Below are 10,427 nucleotides of genomic sequence, written 5' to 3'. Positions count from 1 at the left end.
GCCAGAGTTAGCGACGGCTGACGCGTCAGATGACGTCAGCCGCACATGCGCGGATTGGACGACTCCAACCCGCGTATGCGCGGATGATGTCATCACGCATTTGCGTGAAACCCGCGCATGCGTGGGCCGGTATGCCCCTCAGCCGCCCCGCGAATGGATACAGCGGGGCGGCGGAAGGATAAAGAGTGTGCGGGGTAAGTACCCACTGCCCGCGATCGGTGGGCACCGATCGCGGGCCCATGGCACTCTTGGCACGGCCGTGGTACTGCCGTGCCAATCGGTGCCATGGTTCCTCAGATCGGGACTTTACGGCCGTTTTTACGAACGGTCAGACCAGGTGTGTTTGATGTTCATAAAAACGGTCGTAAAGGCCTTGGAATTCAGCCCATCGGCCAGCTGAGAATCGCTGCTCGCCGTAAAAAAACGGCGGGCAGCGATTCGTGTCGGGAGGCGGGGGGAGGGGAGAATAGCGGGATTGCGTCGGACCAGCGTGGCCGTAAAAATTTACGCCGCCCGCTATTCTCCGCACCGTCGTGAGTGCGGAGAATTGCGTCCCTACACTGCATTCCTCGTAATGGCAGTACCCAAAGGGCACCTCTTGTTAATACTTTAGGGTACAGCAGTACGATGATCTGGATGCTGGTTTGTTCCTTGGCTGCAATAAGTTTGCTTCTTTTCTGACACTATAATGTGGAGGAAGAGCGTATACACTCTACCATACAGAAATGATGGATTGACACCCAAAATGGTTTGCAATTTATTTTTCTGCTGTGTTTGATGGCATGTTTAAATCTCATAGCTTTTGTTGAGTTACATTTCCACATTGACTTCACAATTTACTTAGTGAAGAAAGAGCGTTTTGGGCCAAAGATATTTACCAGAAAAAGTGGAGCAAGCAATTCGGAAAGCAAATGGTATTGTAAAAGCCTTTGTTATGAAGAAATTGGAGTATAAGAATAAATTCCTACTGCAATTGTGTCGGGATTAATGAGATCACGCCGAGAGTTCTGTCTACAGTGTTTAACTCTTTGCCTTAGGAAGGGTATACTTGCCTGGGAGAGATTACAGTGAATGTTCACGCGACTGATTCCAGAGATAAGCAGATTGTAATTTGAGGAATGCTTTTGGGAAACTCAGTCTACATTCTCTAAAATTTAAGGAATGAGTCTGACTGAAACATCTTGGACATTGAGCATAATTAAGATGGAGATCAATGAATGTTTGAGCTCCATGGGGATAGTATAGTTAAGTGGTGTTGATGCAGAAGATCAGTTATGTTTGGGTTGAATGGCAGAACAGGTTTGAAGAATGGAGTGACTTGCTCCTGCTCCTGTTTCTTCTGTTCGTATGTGGTGATAGATGCAGAGAGAATGTTTCCTCTTGTGGGAGAATCTAGAACAAGGAGCCACTGTTTAAAAATAAGGGGTCACTTGTTTAAGACAGACAAGGAGAGTTATTTTTCTCTCAGTGAATTGTGAGTCTCTAGAACTCTTCCTCAAAAAGCAGTGGACACAGAGTCATTGAATATACTTAAAACATATCCTGATAGATTCTTGAGTAACAAGGTGGGTGAGAAGTTATCTGGAGGGAGGCAGGAATGTGGAGTGGGATTCTCCCATACCGGGTGGGGGGGGGGGGGGGGGGAGGGGGGGGGGGGGGGGGAGGTGAGTGGCGTGAACCACTCCGGAGTCGGCCCGCCCCAAAGGTACGGAATCCTCCGCACCTTCAGGGGCTAGGCCGGCGGTGGAGTGGTTTGCGCCCCGCCGGCTGGGGCCGAAGGGACTCCACCGGCTGGTGCGGGAGCGTCAGCGCCTGCATGCCCCCATGCCCCCGGGGGAGTTCACCTATCCGTCGGCCATCGCGGAGGCTGGCACGGCCGACGAGTCAGAAAAGAATGCCCTTACGGCACAGGTCCGCCTGCGGATCAGTGGGCCCCGATCACGGGCCAGGCCACAGTGTAGCACCTCCCGGGGTATGGAGATTACAAGCATCCATGACCTTATTAAGTGAAAGAGCAGGTTCAAGGGGCCAAGTGGTCTATGCCTGCTCCTAATCTGTATGTTATGTACACGACCAAGTGAATCATCAGGATGATGTTTTTCCAGTCAACAGAGAGCTGGTACATAATTCAGTTGACAAAATAATACATGTTAAAAGCAAACATTTTCTGCCCGTTTGCGCTGGCGGGATTATCCAGTCCCACTCTGTGGCATGTTTTGCGGCGGTGAAGGGTGCGAACAACAGGAAATCTCCATTTTCAGCAACGGGACCGAATGATTCCACCACAGGCCAATGGTGGGCTGCCTACATCAGCGCAAACAGGCCATGGGGTCAGGGGTGGGGGGTGGAAATCCCCATTTTATAGTATCTTCTATAAATGTACCAAATTCTTTTAATGCTGCTGAAATAATAACAAAAAAAAAGAAATGTACAGTGTAACTGAATTTCTACTTTTTGCACAGTTGGTACAATGGGCACGCGTTCTGCTTGAGAATGTGCTGGAGGGGCAGCATGGTGGCACAGTGGTTAGCATTGCTGCCAACGGCGCTGAGAACCCGGGTTAGAATCCCGGCCCTGGGTCACTGTCTGTGAGGAGTTTGCGCATTCTCCCCGTGCCTGCGTGGGTTTCACCCCCACAACCCAAAGATGTGCAGGTTAGGTGGATTGGCCACGCTAAATTGCCCCTTAATTTTAAAAAAATGATTGGGTACTCTAATATATATTAAAAAAAGAGAATGTGCTGGTTAGGTAAAAATGCAAGTTTTTATGAACATCATGTATTCACAAACAGAAATTATTTCATGAAACAGCTTAACTGTTCAAGTCAATAGGAGGTCATTGTTTACCATTTATTTGATTGAAACATATTCATGGATTTATTTAAGAGTGGGAACCTGGTGTAGTTTTATTCACACAGGGTTTATTCTTGAAAGTTAGACATTGTTCATCAAGGTGCCTCTACTTATTCTTAATCAGATTTTAAGGGCACAATTCAGCGGACTGGAGTTAAAGTCTGCTGAATGGCACGCTCAGCGGGGTGTTTCTCAATGCTTGTAGCGTCGAGAAAGACCCTGCTATTCAACGGCACTTTGTCATGTATTTTGGCCTTGGTGAGGAACTTCCCATCAAGGTCACTCTTTAAGTCATTTACTGCACTCAGGTCGACAGTACAGCAAAGTACTCACGGATCGGGGTGCCATTGTTAAAGTCAGCCCGATCGTTTGAGCTCTCTCCATGCCTCCACCATGGCCTCTGGACCCCACCACTTTGCCCAACTTACCTCTTCCAAGGGCCTCAAGCCTTTCCCCCCACCCCATCTCTTATGAGTAAGGTCGCTCCAGGCCTAACCACTCGCACGGGCAATCAGGCACCTTGGCACTGCCATCCTTGAACCCTGGCAGTGCCCCTGCCAGCCTGGCAGTGCCACACTAGCAACCTGGCAGTGCCAGGATGGCAGTGTCCGAGGAAGTGCCAGGATATCACCAGACCCAGTACCCGACCCCCCCCCCCCCCCCCCCCCCCCCCCGGGGCCTCAGCTCCCCAGTGAGTCCACCCCACCCACACCCCAAGATGACATCAGGACTTTGTGAAGCAGTACAAGGCCACTGAATCCCGGGCCCTGGGTGAATTGGATGAGAACATATGTGATGCACGATCAATTGTACAAAGACTAAGGTTGGATGATATGATGAATGTACATCATGTAATTCACACTGTATGGTATTGCGTTCACACTGTATAGCATTGTGTCCTTGTGGGCTCTGTCTGTGAGCTATTGCGCGGCTCTGCCCACAGGGGAGATGAGGAGCTTGTACAGGGCTCCACCCTCGGCTCCGCCCATGACTCCGCCCATGGCTCCTCCCACTACCAGAAGTATAAAGTGCTGCAGCCTTGTGAGTCTGCCCTCAGTTCTTCTGGTCGCAGGCAGGCTCAGTTGTAAGTATTTTTTTTAATAAATAATTTTTATTGGGAATTTTTACAGAAAATATAACAACAAACACTGAAAAGCAACAATAAAACACCATAATAACTGTAACACCCCCAAGACCGTATCAACGCATGTATCACACCCCCCCCCCCAAACCCAGTAAACAACAAGAGAACTTAAAAATAAATTAGAATTAAATAAGCAAACATAGTCAACGTCCCCCCCTTCTTTCCCCCCCCTCCCCCCGGGTTGCTGCTGCTGCTGACCCAGTACCCTATCGTTCAGCCAGAAAGTTGAGGAAAGGTTGCCACCGCCTAAAGAACCCTTGTACCGATCCTCTCAGGGCGAATTTGACCTTCTCTAGCTTAATAAAACCCGCCATGTCATTGATCCAGGTCTCCACGCTTGGGGGCCTCGCATCCTTCCACTGTAGCAAGATCCTCCGCCGGGCTACTAGGGGCGCAAAGGCCAGCACACCGGCCTCTTTCGCCTCCTGCACTCCCGGCTCCACCCCAACCCCAAAAATCGCGAGTTCCCAGCCTGGCTTGACCCTGGATCCTACCACCCTCAACACCGTCCTCGCCAACCCCTTCCATAACTCCTCCAGTGCCAGGAATTCCCAAAATATATGGGCATGGTTCGCTGGACTCCCTGAACACCTGACACACCTGTCTTCGCCTCCAAAGAACTTATTCATCCTAGACCCGGACATGTGGGCCTGGTGCAGCACCTTGAATTGGATGAGTCTAAGCCGCGCACATGAGGAGGAAGAGTTAACCCTCTCCAGGGCATCAGCCCATGTCCCGTCTTCGATCTGTTCCCCCAGTTCCCCCTCCCACTTAGCTTTCAGCTCCTCTACTGATGCCTCCTCCACCTCCTGCATTACCTTGTAGATATCAGATATCTTCCCCTCCCCGACCCAGACCCCCGAAAGCACCCTGTCACTCACCCCCCTCGCGGGAAGCGAAGGGAATCCCTCCACCTGCCGCCTAGCAAACGCCTTTACTGCAGATACCTGAAAATGTTCCCCGGGGGAGCCCAAATTTCTCCTCCAACTCCCCCAGGCTCGCAAACCTCCCATCAATGAACAGGTCCCTCAGCTGTCTGATGCCCGCTGTGTGCCAACCCTGGAACCCCCCATCAATGTTCCCCGGGACGAACCGATGGTTCCCCCTTAACGGAGCCTCCATCGAGCCCCCCACTTCCCCCCTATGTCGCCTCCACTGCCCCCAAATCTTGAGGGTAGCCGCCACCACCGGACTCGTGGTATATCTCGTAGGAGGGAGCGGCCACGGCGCCGTTACCAGGGCCCCCAGGCTTGTATCTCCACAGGACGTCCTCTCCATCCGTTTCCATGCTGCCCCCTCCCCCTCCATCACCCACTTGCGCACCATCAACACATTGGCCGCCCAATAAGACCCCGAGAGATTGGGTAACGCCAGACCCCCCCCCCCCACCATCTCTACACCGCGCCAAGAAGACCCATTTCAGCCTCGGGATCCCATGCGCCCAAACAAAGCTCATGATGCTGCTAGTCACCCTTCTAAAAAAGGCCCTAGGGATAAAGATGGGCAAACACTGAAAGAGGAACAAGAACCTCGGGAGAACCGTCATTTTGACAGAGTGCACTCTACCCGCCAGCGATAGCGGCACCATGTCCCACCTTTTGAATTCCTCCTCCATCTGCTCCACAAGCCTGGTAAAATTAAGCTTATGGAGAGTCCCCCAACTCCTGGCCACCTGCACCCCCAGGTATCTGAAACTCTTCACTGCCCTCTTAAACGGGAGCCTCCCAATTCCCTCCTCCTGATCACCCGGGTGTACTACAAATACCTCACTCTTGCCCAGATTTAACTTATAGCCCGAGAAGCTCCCAAACTCAGCCAACAGCTCCATCACCCCCGGAATTCCCCCCTCTGGGTCCGCCACATACAACAGCAGGTCGTCCGCATACAGCGGTACCCTATGTTCTTCCCCACCCTGCACCAGGCCCCTCCACCTCCCCGACTCCCTCATCGCCAAAGCCAGAGGTTCTATCGCCGGTGCAAAAAGCAAGGGGGACAGGGGGCACCCCTGCCTGGTCCCACGGTAGAGCCTGAAGTACTCTGATCTCCTTCCATTGGTAACTACACTCGCCATCGGGGCCTCATAGAGCAACCTCACCCATTTGATGAACCCCTCCCCGAATCCGAACCGCTCCAGCACCTCCCACAGGTACCCCCACTCAACTCTATCAAACGCCTTCTCTGCATCCAACGACACCACTATCTCCGCCTCCCCCTCTACCGCCGGCATCATAATAACATTTAACAATCTCCGCACATTCGTGTTGAGCTGCTGTCCCTTGACAAATCCTGTCTGATCCTCGTGTATCACCCCTGGCACACAGTCCTCTATCCTGGTGGCCAGGATCTTCGCCAGCAACTTAGCGTCAACATTGAGGAGCGAGATTGGCCTGTATGATCCACACTGCAGGGGGTCCTTATCCCGCTTCAGGATCAGAGAGATCAGCGCCCGTGACATCGTCGGGGGCAAAGGCCCCCCCTCCCATGCCTCATTAAAGGCCCGCACCAACAGGAGGCCCACCAGATCCGCATACTTTTTATAGAATTCCACCGGGAACCCATCCGGCCCCGGCGCCTTACCTGACTGCATTTGACCAAGTCCCCTGACTAGCTCCTCCAACTCTATCGGCGCCCCCAGCCCCTCCACCAGCTCCTCTTGCACCTTTGGGAAACGTAGCTTATTCATGAAGTTCTCCGTCCCCCCGCCCCCCCCCCCCCCCCGCCCCCCCATCGGTGGCTCCGACCGGTACAGTTCCTCGTAGAAGTCCCTAAAGACCCCGTTCACCTCTGCCCCCTTCTGCACCACATTCCCACCCTTATCCGTCACTCCACCAATTTCCCTAGCCGCATTTCGCCTACGAAGCTGATGCGCCAACATCCTGCTTGCCTTCTCCCCATACTCATATACCGCGCCTTGCGCCCTCCTCCACTGTGCCTCCGCCTTTCTGGTGGTCAACAAGTCGAACTTGGCCTGCAAACTACGCCGTCCCCCCAGCAACCCCTTCTCCGGTGCCTCCGCGTACCTCCTATCCACATCCAGGAGCTCCCCTACCAGTCTCTCCCTCTCCCTCCTTTCCCTATGGGCCCGGATGGAAATCAGCTCCCCCCGGATCACTGCTTTCAGAGCCTCCCAGACCATCCCCACCCGGACCTCCCCCGTGTCGTTGGTCTCAAGATACCCCTCAATACTTCCCCGGACCCTCGTACACACCTCCTCATCAGCCAGCATCCCCACATCCAGGCGCCACAGCGGGCGCTGGTCCCGCGCCTCCCCCATCTCAAGATCGACCCAGTGCGGAGCATGGTCTGAAATTGCTATGGCCGAATACTCGGCATCCAGCACCTTCAGGATCAATCCCCTGCTCAGGACCAAAATATCTATTCGGGAGTAAACCCTATGGACATGGGAGAAAAAGGAATACTCCCGCGCCTCGGCCTCCCAAACCTCCAGGGATCCACCCCTCCCATCTGGTCCATAAACCCCCTCAGCACCTTGGCCACCGCCGGTCTCCTACCTGTCCTAGAACTGGACCGGTCCAGTGGGGGATCTAGCACTGTGTTAAAGTCTCCCCCCATGATCAGGCCCCCTGCCTCCAGGTCCGGAATGCGGCCCAACATGCGCCTCATAAAGCCAGCATCATCCCAATTCGGGGCATATACATTAACCAGTACCACCTTCTCTCCCTGCAGCCTACCCTTCACCATAATATATCTGCCCTCCTTGTCCGACACCACCTCAGACGCCTCAGACGCCACCCTCTTCCCCACCAGAAGCGCCACCCCCGGTTCTTCGCGTCTAATCCTGAGTGGAAAACCTGCCCCACCCACCCCTTCCTCAGACGAACCTGGTCCGCCACCTTCAAGTGGGTCTCCTGGAGCATAGCCACGTCCGCCTTCAGCCCCTTCAGATGAGAAAATACCCTAGTTCTCTTAACCGGCCCATTCAGCCCCCTAACGTTCCAGGTGATCAGCCGGATCAGAGGGCACCCCGCCCCCCTCCCCCGCCGACTAGCCATAGCTCATCGACTTCTCGCCCCAGGCCAGCACACCCCGCCCGACCCGTTCCCCATGGCGATAACGCCTCTCCTCTACCCTCCTGGCCCACGCCAGCTCCTTCCTGGCCATTCCAGCAGCAACCCGGTATCCCCCCCCCCCCCCCACCCTCCCACACCCCCAAGGCTAGGACCCCTCCTAGCCGCGACGCACCCTTCATGGTACTTCCGTGAGTCAACTGAATTCTGCTGACCCCGGCAACTACTGCCAAAACCCGGCCCCTCCCAACATGGGGTCATCCCCACTCCTGCCACACCTCCTTGGCACCGCTTCAGCGCGGGAAAAAAACAGTAGAGGCCACGCCCCCACCGCCAGCTCCACCCCCTCTGCCCCGCAGCGTGGGAAACCAGAGGAAAGCCCGCGCTTTCACACTGCCCCACCCCACCCTTCTGACGCAGTTCCCCCAAATTCCAGCTCCACCCCATCCCCCAGCCCCGTATAGAAGAGAAAATTTTTAAAAACACAAACCCCCAACATTCCCCACATAACCCAAAACCATACCCAACAAACAGCATAAAAAACACATATCAAAGTTACAAAAACAGCAACAGCAAAAACAGCACCGACCATAGTGCACCGGACCCCGCAGCCCCCAGACCCTAGTTCGAGTCCAGCTTCTCCGCCTGTACAAAGGCCCACGCCTCCTCCGGGGACTCGAAGTAGTAATGCCGGTCCTTATATGTTACCCACAGACGCGCAGGCTGCAGCATTCCAAATTTGACCTGCTTGGCATGCAGCACCGCCTTCGTCCGGTTAAACCCGGCCCGCCCCTTAGCCACCTCCGCACTCCAGTCCTGGTAGATTCGCACTACCGAATTCTCCCACTTGCTGCTCCTCTCTTTCTTGGCCCAGCGCAGCACACACTCCCGGTCACTAAATCGATGGAACCGCACCAGCACCGCCCGCGGGGGTTCATTTGTCTTGGGTCTCCTGGTCAGCACTCTGTGGGCTCCCTCATGCTCCAGGGGCAAATGGAAGGACCCCGCTCCCATCAACGAGCTCAGCACCGTGGTCACATAAGACGGAAGATCCGACCCCAGGATCCTCAAATTATTTTGCCTCGTGTGAACGTCCAGCTCCTCCAAGCGACCTTGCCACTTTTTGTGAAGTGCCTCGTGCAACTCCACTTTCCCCACGAGGACCACGGCCTCCTCCTCCCGCTCAGTGGCCTGCCGCTGCAACTCCTGAATGGCCACCCCCTGGGCTGTCTGGGTCTCAAGCAGCTTGTTGGTAGTCGCATTCAGGGAGTCCAGCAACTCAGCCTTCAGCTCCGCAGAACAGCGCAGAAGAGCAGCTTGCTGCTCCTGCGCCCACTTCCACCAGTCCTCGGGTGCTCTGCCGGCCGCCATTTTGTCCTCCTTCCCCCGCTTTTCCTGGGGAGCTGCTGCAGACTTTTCCTTTGCCCCACTCCGGGTAAGCACCATACATTTCGGCGAATGTTCCTCCAAACACCTTCCCCCACCGGGAATCGTCGAAACAGCGCTGTTTGGGGCCCTAAAATAGGCCCAAAAGTCCTTAAATAGCGGGAGCTGCCGAACGTGCGGCTTAGCTCCGCATCACCGCAACCGGAAGTCTCATCAGTTGTAAGTCTATTAAAGCCACAGTTTACTTCCTATCGTGTCTCGAGTGAATTGATGGTCACATCAATTTAATAGACTTTAGAAAACTACTATGGAATCAGCCCTCAAACCTGATGGACTAGAACTCGACCTGCAGGCTGCAGAGGCGAAGGAAACCTTTCTGCACTGGCTTCGGTGTTTCAAGGCCTACCTGGCTGCATCGACTACCTCCGCTACTACAGATGAGCAGAAACTCAGCCTACTGCACGCACGGGTGAGCCGTCGCATCTCTACGCAACTCAACAGTACCGACTCGTACACCAAGGCCCTCGCTATGCTCGACCGATTATACGTGCGGCCTGTAAACGAGGTCTACGCGTGGCATATTTTCGCTACCCGCCGCCAGCGCCTCGCTGAGTTGCTAGAGGACTCCCTGCACGATTTAAAAGCCCTTGCATGGAATGTAACCTTCAGGCTGTAACTGCCTCCCAGCATATGGAACCCGCTGCCCGTGATGTGTACGTTACGGGAGTCCGGTCTAATTATATGCGCCAGCGACTACTCGAAAAAGGGGTCCAGAACTTGGAGGGTATGGTAGCGCTAGCAACCTCAATGGAGGTCGTGTTTCAAAGTCTCAACTCATTCCCCGCAGACCACGCGACCCCATCGTGGACCCCCGACCAGCGACTGCCCCAGGCCTGCACCGCGCAGCTAACCACCCACTATGGAGCGCCAGCGTGCCATTTCTGTGGCCAGCCCCAACACCCATGGCAGCACTGCCCAGCCCACAACGCCGTTCGAGGCAGATGGCCGCCTCTTCTA

Source organism: Scyliorhinus canicula, chromosome 17 (genome assembly GCF_902713615.1).
Source record: "Scyliorhinus canicula chromosome 17, sScyCan1.1, whole genome shotgun sequence".
Taxonomy (NCBI): Eukaryota; Metazoa; Chordata; class Chondrichthyes; order Carcharhiniformes; family Scyliorhinidae; genus Scyliorhinus; species Scyliorhinus canicula.
This window is presented reverse-complemented; position numbering follows the sequence as displayed.